General features: G+C 46.5%; 1 pseudogene; it reads left to right on the top strand.

The window, feature by feature from the left end:
- The first annotated feature begins 6,811 nt into the window (after positions 1-6,811).
- On the top strand, positions 6,812-12,256 carry LOC101671657 (annotated as a pseudogene).
- Positions 12,257-18,848: the final 6,592 nt, after the last annotated feature.

Here is an 18,848-nt window from a genome sequence, read left to right as displayed (position 1 = left end):
AGACTCAAAATGGATGAAGGACCTCAGTGTGCGAAAGGAATCCATCAAAATCCTTGAGGAGAACACGGGCAGCAACCTCTTCGACCTATGCCGCAGCAACATCTTCCTAGGAACAACGCAAAAGGCAAGGGAAGCAAAGGAAAAAATGAACTATTGGGATTTCATCAAGATCAAAAGCTTTTGCACAGCAAAGGAAACAGTTAACAAAATCAAAAGACAACTGACAGAATGGGAGAAGATATTTGCAAACGACATATCAGATAAAGGACTAGTGTCCAGAATCTATAAAGAACTTAGCAAACTCAACACCCAAAGAATAAATAATCCAATCAAGAAATGGGCAGAGGACATGAACAGACATTTCTGCAAAGAAGACATCCAGATGGCCAACAGACACATGAAAAAGTGCTCCATATCACTCGGCATCAGGGAAATACAAATCAAAACCACAATGAGGTATCACCTCACACCAGTCAGAATGGCTAAAATCAACAAGTCAGGAAATGACAGATGCTGGCGAGGATGCGGAGAAAGGGGAACCCTCCTACACTGTGGGAATGCAAGCTGGTGCAACCACTCTGGAAAACAGCATGGAGGTTCCTCAAAATGTTGAAAATAGAACTGCCCTATGACCCAGCACTTGCACTACTGGGTATTTACCCTAAAGATACAAATGTGGTGATCCAAAGGGGCATGTGCACCCGAATGTTTATAGCAGCAATGTCCACAATAGCCAAACTATGGAAAGAACCTAGATGTCCATCAACAGATGAATGGATCAAGAAGATGTGGTATATATACACAATGGAATACTATGCAGCCATCAAAAGAAATGAAATCTTGCCATTTGCGACAACATGGATGGAACTAGAGCATATCATGCTTAGCGAAATAAGTCAATCAGAGAAAGACAACTATCATATGATCTCCCTGATATGAGGAAGTGGTGATGCAACATGGGGGCTTAAGTGGGTATGAGAAGAATCAATGAAACAAGATCTGATTGGGAGGGAGACAAACCATAAGTGACTGTTAATCTCACAAAACAAACTGAGGGTTGCTGGGGGGAGGGGGTTTGGGAGAAGGGGGTGGGATTATGGACATTGGGGAGGGTATGTGCTTTGGTGAGTGCTGTGAAGTGTGTAAACCTGGTGATTCACAGTCCTGTACCCCTGGGGATAAAAATATATGTTTATAAAAAATAAAAAAAAGTAATGAAAGTTTAAAAATGACTTAAATACATGTTGGCTAAATAGGAAAATAATTAAAAAGAGAAACAAGACCTCAACGTGAGACAGGAATCCAACAGAATCCTAGAGGAGAGCATAGGCAGTAACTTCTTCGATATCAGACATAGCAACTTGTTTCAAGATATGTCTCCAAAGGAAAGGAAACAAAAGCAAAAATGAACTTTTGGGACATCTTCAATATCAAAAGCTTCTGCACAGCAAAGGAAACAGTCAAGAAAACAAAGAGGCAACCCACGGATTGGGAGAAGATATTTGCAAATGACAGTACAGACAAAAGGTTGATATCCAGGATCTATAAAGAACTTCTCAGACTCAACACACACAAAGCAGATAATCATATCAAGAAATAGGCAGAAGATATGAACAGATACTTCTCCAATGAAGACATACAAATGGCTTTCAGACACATGAAAAAATGTTCATCATCACTAGCCATCAGGGAAATTTAAATTAAATCCACATTGAGGTATCACCTTACACCAGTTAGAATGGCCAAAATTAGCAAGGCAGGAAACAATGTGAGTTGGAGGGGTTGTGGAGAAAGCGGAACCCTCTTCCGGTGTTGGTGGGAATGCAAGTTGGTGCAGCCACTTTGGAAACAGTGTGGAGATTCCTCAAGAAATTAAAAATAGAACTTCCCTATGACCCTGCAAGTGCACTCCTGGGTATTTACCCCAAAGATACAGATGGAGTGAAAAGAAGGGCCATCTGTACCCCAATGTTTATAGCAGCAATGGCCACCGTTGCCAAACTGTGGAAAGAACCAAGATGCCCTTCAACGGACAAATGGATAAGGAAGATGTGGTCCATATACACTATGGAGTATTATGCCTCCATCAGAAGGGATGCATACCTCTAGGATTCTGATGGATTCCTGTCTCACATTGAGATCTTTAATCCATTTTGAATTTATCTTTGTGTACGGTGTAAGAGAATGGTCAAGTTTCATTCTTCTACATATAGCTGCCCAGTTTTCCCAGCACCATTTGAAGAGACTGTCTTTTTTCCACTGTATATTTTTTCCCATTTTGTCATAGATTATTTGACCATAGAGTTGAGGGTCCATATCTGGGCTCTCTACTCTGTTCCACTGGTCTATGTGTCTGTTTTTATGCCAGTGCCATGCTGTCTTGGTGATCACAGCTTTGTTATAAAGCTTGAAATCAGGTAACATGATGCCCCCAGCTTTATTTTTGTTTTTCAACATTTCCTTAGCGATTCTGGGTCTCTTCTCGTTCCATAGAAATTTTAGGATTATTTGCTCCAGCTCTTTGAAGAATACTGGTGGAATTTTGATCAGAATGGCATTAAAAGTATAGATTGCTCTAGGCAGTATAGACATTTTTTAAAAATTAAATTTATTTATTTTCAGCATAACAGTATTCATTATTTTTTCACCACACCCAGTGCTCCATTCAATCCGTGCCCTCTATAATACCCACCACCTGGTACCCCAACCTCCCACTCCCCCCGCCACTTCAAACCCCTCAGATTGTTTTTCAGAGTCCATAGTCTCTCATGATTCACCTCCCCTTCCAATTTACCCCAACTCCCTTATCCTCTCTAACTCCCCATGTTCCCCATGCTATTTGTTATGCTCCACAAATAAGTGAAACCATATGATAATTGACTCTTTCTGCTTGATTGATTTCACTCAGCATAATCTCTTCCAGTCCCATCCATGTTGTTACAAAAGTGGGGTATTCATCCTTCTGATGGAGGCATAATACTCCATAGTGTATATGAACCACATTTTCCTTATCCATTCATCCATTGAAGGCTACCTTGGTTCTTTCCACAGTTTGGTGACCGTGGCCATTGCTGCTATAAACATTGGGGTACAGATGGCCCTTCTTTTCACTCCATCTGTATCTTTGGGGTCAATACCCAGTAGTGCAATTGCAGGGTCATAAGGAAGTTGTATTTTTAATTTCTTGAGGAATCTCCACACTGTTCTCCAAAGTGTCTGCACCAACTTGCATTCCCACCAACTGTAAGAGGGTTCCCCTTTCTCCACATCCTCTCCAACACACGTTGTTTCCTGTTTTGTTAATTTTGGCCATTCTAACTGGTGTAAGGTGATATCTCAGTGTGGTTTTAATTTGAATCTCCCTGAGTGCTAGTTATGATGAACATTTTTTCATGTGTCTGATAGCCATTTGTATGTCTTCATTAGAGAAGTCTCTGTTCATATCTTTTGCCCATTTTTTGATATGATTATCTGTTTTGTGTGTGTTGAGTTTGAGGAGTTCATTATAGATCCTGGATATCAACCTTTTGTCTGTACTGTCATTTGCAAATATCTTCTTCCCATTCCGTGGATTGCCTCTTTGTTTTTTTCGACTCTTTCCTTTGCTGTGCAGAAGCTTTTGATTTTGCACTTTTCTGGAATCCATTAACTTGTGCACCTGTGTCGTCTGGGGGAGGGGCCTGCTGTGATGCTGCTTCTCAGATGTCCTCACTGGGGCGGGAGTTCACTGCCCCTTGACAGTGTGCTAGGCTCAGTTTATGCTGGCTCTCCGTGTGCCTTTTTTCCCCTGAAGGCTTTCTGTGGCTCTTTAGAGGATCAAAATAAAAATGGCTGTGCCCCAATCTGCAGTCCAGAGCTGAAAAGTGCCCTCCCTTTAGTGAACCCTCTGGGATAAAAGGTCCTGACTTCTCCTCTCCATCTCCCCTTGTCCGAGGTGAACCCAGAGAGACTATGGACTCTGAAAAACAACCTGAGGGCTTTGAAGGGGCGGGGGGGGTGGGATGTTGGGGGAACCAGGTGGTGGGTATTGGAGAGGGCACGGATTGCATGGAGCACTGGGTGTGGTGCAAAAACAATGAATACTGTTATGCTGAAAAGAAATAAAATTAAAAAAAAAAAGAACACTGGATCAGGCTTCCTGCTCCATGGGGAGCCTCCTTCTCCCTCTCCCTCTCCCTGCTGCCAACCCCTAACCCCACTGGTGTTCAATATCTCTTAATCTGTCAAATAAATAAATAAAATCTTAAAAAAAAAAGGTCCTGACTTTTATGTGTGCCAAACTCAGCAGACTGCTGCGGTGCACGGCCACAGTGATCCTTCTGGAGAAAGTGGAGGTTCCCACGATACTGTCCTTTGTAGGGTACTGGAACTGAGAGCAGTCACCGTATGGAGTGCACAAGCTCTGCCCCTCCTGGGGGAAGGCAGAGGGCAGCTCTGTACTGTCCTTTACTGGGCTATCACCCTCAGATCTGTTGCCCAGTTGGGAGTGGACCCATTTTGCCCATCCCGGAGGATGGTGGAAGGTCCCCATGTTCTAGTCCTCTGCAGGGTGCTCAGGCTGAGAGCAGTCCCCCCAGTTGGCACAGCTCGGGGTTTGTGGTGAATCAAGCTGAGAGTTCCCCCCACCCCTGGGCTCACTCTCCATAATCAGTTTCCCTGCTCTGCTGCTTGGGAACTCTACTACCTAGGCACTATGTTATTTTGAGGCTCCTGGGATCTAGAGACCACACTGACCCACCTAGAAGTCTCTCTGTTTCATCCCAAGACCTCTTTCAGGCAGCCATATCTCTCACTGTAGGAGATTTCCAAGGGTTCATATTTTGCCCTCGGGGCTATAACACTTCTTGGTGGAGGACACATGGAGGCTCCCTCCCCCCTCCATTTGTCTTTGTTATCTCCCCTCAGATTCACGTCTCTGGACATCCCACCTTGAAAAAAGCACTCACTTCTCTACTTGTAGAGTTCCAGGTATGTTTTTTGCTTGGATCTCTGGTTGAATTCATGTTGTGCAGAATTGATAGTTACGTAGCTAAATTCAAGGGACCAGATGAGACGGGGCCCCCCACTCTCCCACCTTCTTGTCTCTTCCCTTCAATATTTCACGTTCTTAGTGCAAAATGCGTTTCCCACATTCCTGCTGTTCCACGACCTGGACGATGACGGACCACTCTGCACACAGTCTTCCATAGCACTCCTTACATATCGGGGTCACTCTCTGATGTCCATTCCTGTTGGACACTCACCTCCCACACCCCTGAGTTCCAGAGATAGTTGCTTCCAGAGCTGCCCTGATTTCAGGACTGTAAGGGGTGAATGGTCCCTGTCGCTGTGTCCTGTGCATCCACTCTCCGAACTTAACATCTGAACAGGAATGTGTCCATCAGGGATGGCTCCCATGGGAACCGCACAACCACACATGGGCAGACGCCAGTGGAGGGTGGGTCCACAGGACAGAACCATTCCACACACACACAGAGGGGATGTGGCTCAGGGTTGACCTCTGGGCTGGGGCAGAGACATGCCAGTGGCCACCCCACTGGGGCAGAGACATGCCAGTGGCCACCCCACACATGGTGGAGGGTCACACTGATTCCACAGTCACCCAGAAACTCAATACCCTTACTGCCTGCTAGAATGTGGCAACTCTTCTGGCCACACAGAAGCAGAAATCATATTTGACCACCCTCAACTGGACTCCAGGCTCTGCTGGTCACTCAGCTTTTGTCTCTGTTTCTGCTGTGGTCCCTCCCAATTCCCAAACTCTTCTTTCATATTTCCTACAAAATGTTATTGTAAACCATTTAGAAACATCACCAACAGCATTTCTCAGCTGTAGGGACGCATAGGGTCTCGAGGGTGTGTATCTCTGGTCTGCCCTGATTGAGGAGTCTGACACATGGGCTTCTTGTGTCTCATCCACACCCCTCTTAATCAGGTCAGGAAACTATCAATGACTGACTGCACCCACGTGCAAGGTCCCCCTGACCCCACAACCACTTTGAGTGGGGTTCAGGGCAGCATGCTACAGACCAGGTGATGTGCACAAGGTCTCCAGGGCAGTGGACACGGCAGTAGTATTCACATGAGAATCAGCTTTTTTCCCCCAAATCACAGCACTCACCCATGAATTGCTCCCTACAGCTCAGGGAGAGGACACCAGATGTGGGGAGGATGTCTCTGTCCCTGGATCAAGGGATAGAGGAGCCAGCCCAGACTCAGAGTTGTGCTCCCAGGAAGGGGAAGTGGACAGTGTCAGAGGAAAATAGAGAAGTCCACAAGGCTGTGCAGATGGAAAGCCCACGCTCCAGGGCCAGGAGAGGGGCTGTGTTTCCTTCCCTATTTGCCCCTATTTCTCCTCTGGCCTCATTGCCACCATGATTTCATCCTGAGCTGAGCAGATTTGTCATAGGTATGTCGGTGCTGACATGACCTCCACAGGGCAGCAGGAACCCACATCCTTTGCAGCATTCCTGGGGTCTGGGGAACATTGCCATGGTGGGGACCCCGGATGTGCTGAAAAAGAAGGAAACCAAATGGGCTACCTCTGGTAGGGAAGGACCTGCCCTGGTCCCCTCACCTGGATGGGGCGCCTCAGGAAGCCTCAGGGTCCACCTGCCGCACCATCATGGACACCAGAGCTAGGCTGGGTCTCGGGAGGGGCTGTTCCCCTTCCTGTGGGACTGCTGATGTGACAACCCTGTGACAGGCAGGACAGGCCTGCCCATGGCCACATCCTGTGTGTCTGTCGGTTCCGTGATCACAGTGGGGCCTCCGTCTGCACAGCCAGAACCAGGGAGAGGAGACGCCATGACCCCCCATCCTCACTGCCCTGCTCTGTCTTGGTGAGATATGAGGAGGGGAAGGGACACCCTAGTCTGGGAGGAACTGCTCCACAGTTAGACCCTGGTCTCTCCCAGGCCCCAGGCTCATGAGGCTCTAGGACAGGAGGGGTTCTGCAAGGATTCAGGGCAAACCTCTCACAGGGACTCTCTTCCAGGGCTGAGTGTGGGCCCCAAGACCAGAGCGCAGACAGGTGAGTCTGTCCCCAGGGTTCTAGTCCCACCTCCTCAGTGGAGACAACAGTCACCCACCAGGCAACGGGGGATGGAGAATAGAAGTTCTGGACTGACCGAGGGGAATGTCTGGGAGTTTGGGGCTGAGCTGAGACCTGGGGGTGGGGAAGGTCTCTGTCCCAGCCTCTGTTTCCTTCCAGGGACCCTCCCCAAACCCACCATCTGGGCTGAACCAGGCTCTGTGACGCCCTGGGGGACACCTGTGACCATCTGGTATCAGGGGGGCTTGGAGGCCCAGGAGTACCACCTGCGTAAGAGGGAGAGTCAAGGACCTGGGACAGAGAGAAGACACTGGATCCTGGGGACAAGGCCAACTTCTCCATCACATACATGACAGATGTACATGCAGGAAGATATCACTGTAACTACTTCAGTCCCACCGGCTAGTCAGAGTACAGTGCCCCCTGGAGCTGGTGGTGACAGGTGTGAGCCCACTCAGTGTCTCAGACTCAGGCTTTGCCCTAAGGGAGGGGGTGGTCTCTCAGGGGTCTCCCTCTCACAGCCCAGCCTGGGGATAATGTGGGGGTTCTGAGCCCCATTTCACATGTCGCCCTCCTCCTCTCCTAGGATCCCAGGGCAAACCCAGCCTCTCAGCCCTGCCCAGTCCTGTCGTGACCTCAGGAGGGAATGTGACCCTCCAGTGTGCCTCACGGATGGAATTCCATGGGTTCGTCCTGATGAAGAAAGGAGAGTGTCAGTCCTCCTGGACCCTGAACTCCCAGCCAGCCCCCCGTGGGTGGACTCAGGCCCTATTCCCTGTGGGCCCTGTGACCTTCAGCCGCAGGTGGAGGTTCACATGCTACGGCTATTACAGCAACACCCCCCTGGTGTGGTCAGACCCCAGTGACCCCCTGGAGCTGCTGGTCTCAGGTAAGAATGTCTGACTGGTGCCTCATTCCTGTTCTGAGGCACCAGACAGGTTAATGGGGACTCTTCTCTCAGGGGAGCTCCAATGAGAGTGTGGGTGAGGGGACCACGGGGACTTGCAGGTCAGTCACTGAAGGTGATGGACAGTGAGACCTGGGGGTCAGGACAGGAGAAGGGAGGTTTGGAGAGAAGCCACCCTTGCCATCCACGGCTGGTCTCTCCCAGGTGTGTCGGGGAAGCCCTCCCTCCTGATCCAGCAGGGCCCTGTTGTAACCTCTGGACAGAGCCTGACTCTCCAGTGTCGCTCTGATGTCGGCTATGACAGATTCGCTCTATCGAAGGATGGAGCATGTGGCCCTCCCTAGCAGCTTGGCTGGCAGCCCCAGGCTGGGCTCTCTGGGTCAGACTTCCCCCTGGGCCCGGTGAGACCTGCTCTCAGAGGCTGGTACACGTGCTATGGTGGACACACAGTCTCTTCCGAGTGGTCGGCCCCCAGTGACCCCCTGGACATCCTGCTCGCAGGTGAGGGCTCACAGCATTAGTTAGGACCCCAGACTCTGCACAAGTCCTGCTGGGGAGCTCAGGTGGTGGTGGTCTGGACCAGGGGTGGAGGCTCCCCAGGGAGGGGGGGTGATGGGAAGGGACACACTCAGAGGACACAGACAGACTCAGTTCAGAGCAAGGGCTGGACAGCCCCTCACCCGCCCATCCTCTCTCTAGGACAGCTGCCCCACACACCCTCCCCTCTCGGTGCAGCCAGGACCAATGGTGGCCCCATGAGAGAATGTGACCCTGCTGTGTCAGTCATGGAGCCCTGTGGACACTTTCCTTCTGTCCAAAGAGGGGACAGCCAATCACCTGCTAAGTCTTATATCATAGTACTGAGCTGGGCAGCACCAGGCTGAATTCTCCATGAGTCCTGTGACCTCAGTCCACAGGGGGACCTACAGATGCTATGGTTCTGCCAGCACCTCCCACTACCTGTTGTCACAGCCCAGTGACCCCCTGGAGCTACTGGTCTCAGGTGAGGGACCCTGACCCTGTGCTGTCTGAGCTCTGTCAGCTCAGGACACACGTCTCAGGAAAGCCTGACTCAGTAACACATGTGGGGGTCACGGGGGCTCCACAGAGGAGAGTCCTGCCTTGGAGAGGTTGGGAAGATCCACAGTGTGCACCCGGGGCGCCCATCCTTCATTCTCAGCAGAGTAAGGAGTAGTGCTGCATGGGGGGTGAGCGAGGATGATGGTGAGTGGACAGCACCTCCCACTCACCTCCTGTCCCTCCATAGCAGAATCCGATCCATGGTGTCAGCCCTACGGGGCACTCTCCTGGACAAAAACCTCCCCACCTGCGGGCACTGCTCTGCTGCCCACCCCGTGCTCTCCTGGGGGCCTCCATGCCCCTTGGTGCACACCTGAGACCCAGGAGGGTAGATCCCTGCTCACGGGAGTCCCCATGGAGGATGCACCCCATGTCTATCTGCACTGGTGTCCACTCTGCGTTGTGTGTGGCCCCTGGCCCAGTGTCCCTGTGTCTGCTTCTGACACCTTCTAGAGAAGCACCTGTAGATGACAACAAAGGGAACTCAGGTAACAGGGACACCAGACTCAGAAACCAGTCCTCCTTCTCCTGTGTGCATTGGGGTTAGATGGATTCATAGGGTTCTTGTGGGGCACAAGCTCTGGGCACTCCCGGGTCTTAGCATGTTTTCAACGAGTCTCATTTATTTTTTGTTCATTTATTTATTATTTATTTGTTTACTTACTTATGTAGCTCTTCTTCCCATCTCCATCCACACTGCATGCGAGCAATAACAGTGTTCCTATGACCCAGTGCCTGACCGTCACCTTTTGTGGATACATATTTATATGTCTGTTCTAGATGTGTGCACACAGATCTCTCTCTCTCTGTCTGTCTCTCTCTCTCTCTGTGTGTGTGTGTGTGTGTGTGTGTGTCTGTCTGTCTGTCTGGCACTGTGGGTATCTGTAAGTAAATGAAGAATGAATGAATTAACACATCCAAGGAGGAATACTGTAGGTACAGAAGAAAGTGCAGACCCTGAAGGAAGGGAGCTGGTTGACATGGAGGGACAGGGACCCGACCCCAGACATCAGGCCCCTCTGTGCTCCTGAAAGTCAGGAGCCCCTGGCACCAAGCCCTCATCCATGGATGCAGCTGGAACCTCAGCTACTCAATAAGTGGGAACTGTTATCTACAGGGACATGAGCCCAGGAGGTCTTGTGTCCCAGACTGAGCAGAGAACATGCGAGGACATGATGATTTCTGTGCTGGGAGGCCATTTTTCTCTGCAACCCTGAGCTGGTGGGGCACAGCCAGAATCTATCCTGAGTAACTCAGAAGCAGAGTCTGAAATCAAAGAGAACAAGGAGGCTGAAGAAATCCAGTGAGGAGAGCAGAGGAAAGCCCCCTAGTGCAGAGAAGGGCTAGTGCAGGAACTGTACAAAAACCACATAGTGACAGACTGAGGGATAGAGATACAGAGCAGAGGACAGGCTGGACGGGGGTCTCTAGCTCCTTCCATCTGCTTCCATCTTCCTGCAGAAGCAGCTGGCACCATTAGCCCACCCCAAAACAACCCAGACCCAAGCAGTGGAGAGTAGGAGAAATTCTCAGTGATGGGGCTTGTATGGAGGGGGTGTCCTGTCTGGGAAAGCAGGTCCCCTGGGTGGACATGCAGGATATGGGTCCTCTCTGACCTCTGCAACCTCTCTGTCCTCATTTCTAGCCTCGGATCCCAGAGATTACACGGTGGAGAATCTGACCCACATGGGCATAGCTGTCTTGATCCTGGTGGTCCTTGGGATTCTGCTGCTAGAGGCTCAGCACAGCCAGAGAAGGACTCCAGACACAGCCAGGAGCTAAACACGAGGGGGAACAAAGCCACCATTCCATGTGGCAGAGCTGTGGGCATGCATCCCGGGTGCCCAGAGGGATCTGTAGGAAAGCCTACAGCTCACGCTCACTGATCTATCTGCTGACAACATCCAGGGGGAGCATGGTTCAGGTGCAGGACATGTCTGGGCTGCTCCCTGTCCGGGACTCCCCCGCTGTGACCTGTGGTGCTTTCCCTCCTGCATTGTTGGACATCCTTGACTGCCCCTTCTTTCCTCATCCCTGTCATTTAAGGGTTACACAGCGGGGCTGGTTCATACCTTCCTACAGCCGCAGCTCTGGTCCACCTTCGTGGGATTTATTTTCCTTCACTTTCCATTTCTACCTTCCCTGATGTCCACTATTGTCCTCCATCCCTTCAGCCCAAATCACAGACTCTGTTTTCATAAGTAAATAAGTGGGTGAAAATTTGGACCATGTTGTAGCAGATGAATCCCAAACCATTCCCTGAACCCTTTCTGGACTCACAGAGCTCCTCTGTCCTCATCTGGTGACACCTGGTGGAATATTCCAGAAACACCCTCAGTTTGAGTGAGCTCAGGGGCGTTTGAGGTGTAGCCAGGGGGGGAGCTGCTACACTGACTCTATGGATTAAATGTGTGTGTGTGTGTGTGTGTGTGTGTGTTTTAAGTTGTGATTCATAGTATTTGCCCATATCTTTGGTGTAAACACTCCCATCATGGGCAACATCAAGGAGCCGTGTGAACGCACTGTGCGCCCAGGTGGGAGTCATGGATACACTGTCTTCATGAGTGTGTGTGATCCAGCTGTGGTCACCTCACTGGTGATCTCAAGGTGCACGTGTTCCTCCCTGTATTGTAAACATCCTGGTATTTTCCAGCTCAGTGTAATGCCACGGTTTCAGGGAACTGTGACACACAAAATCCTACTACAACCACAGGACAGGCAAGAGAACACAATGGCAATATCCATCGTTGGAGAAAATACTGTGTACTTAGAACTTCAGTACATTCCTGATAGGCGTATAAATTGCTAAGACCAAGTTGGGGATCAGATCAGAATCAGAATCACCTGGTGAAAGCAAGGGTGCAGCTCTGCCCCAGGAGTCCACACCCTAGAGGAAACCATGTGTGTAGGCATGGGCACCTGTGGGAGAATATTGACAAGTGTGTTGCTCAGTGTAGAAACAAACCATAGAGTTCAATCCCACATAATTAGTATTTAATGGCAAATGTGGAATGGGATGTTTTAAGGTTGAAAAATCACAAACTTAAACCACCAGCAATGTACAGATCAATTTCATTCTCTACATCGTGTATAGGAAAGCATGTTCATGAAGAGACCAGTCATTTTTAAAAAAATTTAATTAATTTATTTTTTTCAGCATAACAGTATTCATTGTTTTTGTACCACACCCAGTGCTACATGCAATCCATGCCCTCTCTAATACCCACCACCTGGTTCCCCCAACCTCCCACTCCCCGCCCCTTCAAAACCCTCAGATTGTTTTTCAGAGTCCATAGTCTCTCATGATTCACCTCCCTTTCCAATTTCCCTCAACTCCCTTCTCCTCTCCATCTCCCCTAGTCCTCCATGCTATTTGCTATGCTCCACAAATAAATGAAACCATATGATAATTGACTCTCTCTGCTTGACTTACTTCATTCAGCATAATCTCTTCCAGTCCCGTCCATGTTGCTACAAAAGTTGAGTATTCATCCTTTCTGATGGAGGCATAATACTCCACAGTGTATATGGACCACATCTTCCTTATCCATTCGTCCATTGAAGGGCACCTTGGTTCTTTCCACAGTTTGGCGACCGTGGCCATTGCTGCTATAAATATTGGGGTACAGATGGCCCTTCTTTTCACTACATCTGTATCTTTGGGGTCAATACCCAGTAGTGCAATTGCAGGGTCATAGGGAAGCTCTCTTTTTAATTTCTTGAGGAATCTCCACACTGTTCTCCAAAGAGGCTGCACCAACTTGCATTCCCACCAACAGTGTAGGAGGGTTCCCCTTTCTCCACATCCTCTCCAACATATGTAGTTTCCTGTCTTGTTAATTTTGGCCATTCTAACTAGTGTAAGGTGGTATCTCAATGTGGTTTTAATTTGAATCTCCCTGACCAGTCATTTTTTAAGCACAACTGACTAACTTCAACCCCATAAATAATGGGAGGAAAAGCTTCCCATAATCCATTATGGCGGTAAATCCTACAAATGCCTGAGCTACGTATAGGTCCATCTTTAAGAATCTGTCTGTTCTTCCTCATGGACTCGCTCTCTGTCCTAACAGACCATCATCCCGAGCAGCTGGGAGGAACCTCAGTTCCAGCTCATTCCTCATCTGTCCCATCTCTAATCTCTGAGAGTTCAGGGCAGATAACTGTGTGCAAGGGTGCTGGTCTCCAGGGTCAGAATTCTCTCCACTCCATTCCTAGATGGAAACTTATAAGGGGCTTGACCTTGAAAACAGATACAGAACCCCTAGACCTTAGTGTTGTATTAAAAAGTGGAAATAGGATACCTGAGTGGCTCAGTGGGTTAAGCCTCTGCCTTCGCCTCAGGTCATGATCTCAAGGTCCTGGGATTGAGGCCCATAGGGGCTCTCTGCTCAGCAGGGACCCTGCTTTCCCCTTTCTTTCTCTACCTGCCTCTCTGCTTACTTGTGATCTCTCTCTGTCAAATAAATAAATAAAATATCTTTAAAATATATATAAAATTTAAAAATTTTTTTTAAAGTAGAAATGACTTTTGGGTGGCAGAGAGCTTCCAACACAGGAAAACCTCTAATGACAATCCCTGGAATAATTCTTGCCCCACAGCTAATAGTTCCTTCCCTTATGGATCTTACTTCTGGAGAGAGAAGAGTGGGGCCTGTGAGGAAAGACCCCCATTTCCTCCGGGGTTCACCATGCATGAGTGTCCTAGATATGCTGACCTATTTCCATGGCAATGACAATATGGCCCTCTACACCTCTACACCTGCAGGAAGAGAAATGCTCTGAGCTTGACGATAACCAGGCTCCATGAGATCCCAGAATAAGCCAGCAGGCCCCAAGCAATGACTGTGGGCATTGCAAATGAACCCAACAGGAAGTGCCCCTGGGGAGTGGAGTTGTCAGGTCAGGGTCCTGTGTCTCCACCTGAAGCTCATCTTCCCCTTGTGACCTGAAGTACATTAGGGACCAGACCTGGGTCATGGTGCTGCTGATTCTCACAGTAGCCCCACAAACAAATCTCTGTATGCTGTTCCACACCCTTCAGATAACAAGGTGACATGCACTTTTAAGTGCAACAAACAGTTTAGTTCTCCCATAAACCTCAGCGGGACATTAGCAATACCATTGTCATTTGGGAGAATGGTTTTCCCATCAAAATCCAAAATTTCTTGGTGAAAAACACATCCACAGGGTTTGGGGGAGGCCAGGTGTTGCTTGTTTAGTAACTCAAGCCCAGAGAGATGAGTTAACTCTTGAAGGAAATGAGATTGAACTTGTATCAAATTCAGCTGCTTCCATTCAGTAATCCAGAAGAGTTAAAATGAAGGATTACCAAAAAATGTTTGGGTGGTATCTATATTTCTGAGAAAAGAACAGCTCAGCAGGCTGGTGAACAAGATCTAAGTTGTCCCGCTACAGAAACTGCGAGATGCCAGATGATTTTTCAGACTTATTTGTAATACTTTATTTTTTATTGTTATTTTTTATTGTGTTATGTTAGTGACAACCATAACACAATATTTGTGATATTTGAAAGATACAATAAAAGCTGAATTGATGTCGAGGGAGAGGAACCAATCTCATTTATAATAACATCAATAATAAAATATTTGGGAATAAATTTAGCCAAGGAGGTGAGAGCTATACCCTGAAAACTGTAAGACTTTTTACGAAAGAAAATGAAGAAGACACAAACAAATGAAAGATGTCCCATGTTTATGGGTCAGAAAAATACTATTGTTAAAGTATCTCTATCGCCTGTATTATCTAGATATGCATTGTAGCCAGATATCTATAATAATGAGAATGGATAAATACATGTTGGTATATTCATGCAAGAAATACTATATTGCAGTCCAGAACAATGAAATGGAGCTATAAAAATGTTTATGTGTATAGCCTAGCAATATAAAATGAAACACAAAAAAGGCGGCACGTGTTGTGATTAGCACTGGAAATTATACACAGCTAATGAACCACTGAACTCTACCTCAAAAACTAATGGTGTACTATATGTTGGCTAACTGAACATAATAAAAAATATGCAAAAGCTGACAATTTTAAAAATGTGAAACAACTGTATATGCATATATGGACAGGAGAGACTGTGGACTCTGAGAAGCTAAACTGAGGGGTTTGGAGGGGAAGAGGAGGGGGGATGGGTGAGCCCAGTGGTAGGTACTAAGGAGGGCATGGATTGCATGGAGCACTGGGTGTGGTGCATAAACAATGAATTCTGTTAAACTGAAAAGAAATTAAATTTTTAAAAAGATGTAAAAAAAAACTTAGCCCTTGGTGTTGTACATAAACAATGAATCTTAAAACACTGAAAAAATAAAATAAAATTTTTTAGAAACCCATTTATTGAAAAGACTGTCTTTTTTCCACTGTATATTTTTTTCCTGTTTTGTCGAAGATATTTGACCATAGAGTTGAGGGTCCATATCTGGGCTCTCTACTCTGTTCCACTGGTCTATGTGTCTGTTTTTATGCCAGTACCATGCTGTCTTGGTGATCACAGCTTTGTAGTAAAGCTTGAAATCAAGTAACGTGATGCTGCCAGTTTAATTTTTGTTTTTCAACAATTCCTTAGTTTCTTCAATAAATGGTGCTGCGAAAACTGGACAGCTAAATGTAGAAGAATGAAACTCAACCATTCTCTTACACTGTACACAAAGATAGACTCGAAATGGATAAAAGACCTCAATGTGAGACAGGAATCCATCAGAATCCTAGAGGAGAACCTAGGCAGTAACCTCTTCGATATCAGCCACAGCAACTTCTTTCAAGATATGTCTCCAAAGGCAAAGGAAACAAAAGCGAAAATGAGCTTTTGGGACTTCATCAAGATCAGTCTCAGTCTGTTTACTGTATGTGAACTTAGTTATACTTAGTAAGCACCACTTGCTAAAATAGAGACAACAATATATACCTCCTTGCGTTACTGGAACAATTTTATAAAATTATTATATAGAGCAATTAACCATATATCTGACATCTCACAAACATTTAATTAGCCTCTGTTTTTATTGCTATGAAAATATCTTAAAAAATACATGTGCTATGATTTCTTAAAAAAAAAAAAAAAAAGATCAAAATCTCCTGCACAGCAAAGGAAACAGTCAACAAAACAAAGAGGCAACCCTCTTTGTTGGGAGAAGATATTTGCAAATGACAGTACAGACAAAAGGTTGATATCCAGGATCTATAAAGAATTCCTGAAACTCAACACACACAAAACAGATAATCATATCAAAAAATGGGCAGAAGATATGAGCAGACACTTCTCCAATCAAGACATACAAATGGCTATCAGACACATGAAAAAATGTTCATCATCACTAGCCCTCAGGGAGATTCAAATTAAAACCACATTGAGATATCACTTTACACCAGTTAGAATGGCCAAAATTAACAAAACAGGAAACAACATGTGTTGGAGGGGATGTGGAGAAAGGAGAACCCCCTTCCACTGTTGGTGGGAATGCAAGTTGGTGCAGCCACTTTGGAGAACAGTGTGGAGATTCCTCAAGAAATTAAAAATAGAGCTTCCCTATGACCCTGCAATTGCACTCCTGGGTATTGACCTCAAAGATACAGATGTAGTAAAAAGAAGGGCCATTTGTACCCCAATGTTTATAGCAGCAATGGCCATGGTTGCGAAACTGTAGAAAGAACCAAGATGCCCTTCAACGGACGAATGGACAAGGAAGATGTGGTCCATATACACTATGGAATATTATGCCTCCATCAGAAAGGACGAATACCCAACTTTTGTAGCAACATGAACTGGACTGGAAGAGATTATGCTGAGTGAAATAAGTCAAGCAGAGAGAGAGTCAATTATCAAAAGGTTTCACTTATTTGTGGAGCATAACGAATAGTATGGAGGACAAGGGGAGATGGAGAGGAGACAGGAGTTGAGGGAAATTGGAAGGGGAGGTGATCCATGAGAGACTATGGACTCTGAAAAACAACCTGAGGGTTTTGAAGGGGCTGGGGGTGGGAGGTTGGGGGAACCAGGTGGTGGGTATTAGAGAGGGCACGTATTGCATGTAGCACTGGGTGTGGTGCAAAAACAATGTATACTGGGACGCCTGGGTGGCTCAGTTGGTTAAGCAGCTGCCTTTGGCTCAGGTCATGATCCCAGCATCTTGGGATCGAGTTCCACATCGGGCTCCTTGCTCCGCAGGGAGCCTGCTTCTCCCTCTGACTCTGCCTTCCACTCTGTTTGCCTGTGCTCGCTCTCGCTCTCTCTCTGACAAATAAATAGATAAAATCTTAAAAACAAACAAACAAAAAAAAAACAATGTATACTGTTATGCTGCAAAGAAATAAAAAAATTAAGAAACCCTATGGAATAAATAAAATTAAAACTTAAGAAATAATTTCAACAGATGCAGACTAAGCACTTGTTAAAACACACAAACAATTCATAAAGAACTCCTCAAACTCAACACACACAAAACAGGCAAACATATCAAAAAATGGGCAGAAGATATGAACAGACACTTCTCCAATCAAGACATACAAATTGCTATCAGACACATGAAAAAATGTTCATTATCACTAGCCCTCAGGGAGATTCAAATTAAAATCACATTGAGATATCACCTTACACCAGTTAGAATGGCCTAAATTAACAAAACAGGAAACAGCATGTGTTGGAGAAGATGTGGAGAAAGGGGAACCCTCTTACATTGTTGGTGAGAATGCAAGTTGGTGCAGCCACTTAGGAGATTCCTTAAGAAATTAAAATAGAACTTCCCTATGACCCTGCCATTTCACTCCTGGGTATTTACCCCAAAGATACAGATGTGGTGAAAAGAAGGGCCATCTGTACCCCAATGTTTATAGCAGCAATGGCCACAGTCGCCAAACTATGGAAAGAACCAAGATGCCCTTCAACAGACGAATGGATAAGGAAGATGTGGTCCATATACACTATGGAGTATTATGCCTCCATCAGAAAGGATGAATACCCAACTTTTGTAGCAACATGGACGGGACTGGAAGAGATTATGCTGAGTGAAATAAGTCAAGCAGAGAGAGTCAATTATCATATGGTTTCACTTATTTGTGGAGCATAACAAATATCATGGAGGACAAGGGGTGTTAGAGAGGAGAAGGGAGTTGGGGTAAATTGGAAGGGGAGGTGAATCATGAGAGACTATGGACTCTGAAAAACAATCTGAGGGGTTTGAAGTGGCGGGGGGGGTGGGAGGTCGGGGTACCAGGTGGTGGGTATTAGAGAGGGCATGGATTGCATGGAGCACTGGGTGTGGTGAAAAAATAATGAATACTGTTTTTCTGAAAATAAATAAATTAATTAAAAAAAAGAAAACAAAAACTCATGTTTCCTACCATCTATGAAGGCATGATTAGCCATCAGTATCTGGACATCATAATGGGGATCCCTCTTACACCATAGGTGGGAATGCAAGCTGATGCAACCACTTTGGAAAACAGTATGGAGGTTCCTCAAAAAGTTAAAAATGAAGCTACCCTAACACCCAGGAATTGCACTACAGTGTATTTACACCAACGATACAGATATAATGAAAAGAAGGACCATATGCATGCCAATGTTCACAGCAGCAATGTCCACAATAGTCAAACTGAGGAAAGAACTGAGATACCCTTCAACAGATGAATAGATAAAGAAGATGTGGTTCATATATACAAGGGAATATTCCTCAGCCATCAGAAAGGATGGATACCCACCATTTACATCAGCATGGATGGGACTGGAGCGGATTATGCTGAGTGAAATAAGTCAAGCAGAGAAAGACAATTAGTATATAGTTT

Source organism: Mustela putorius, unplaced genomic scaffold, assembly GCF_011764305.1.
Source record: "Mustela putorius furo isolate JIRA1106 unplaced genomic scaffold, ASM1176430v1.1 tig00000196_pilon_pilon_pilon, whole genome shotgun sequence".
NCBI lineage: Eukaryota > Metazoa > Chordata > Mammalia > Carnivora > Mustelidae > Mustela > Mustela putorius.
Note: the sequence above shows the minus strand (reverse complement) of the source record. Positions and strands in the feature narration are given on the sequence as shown.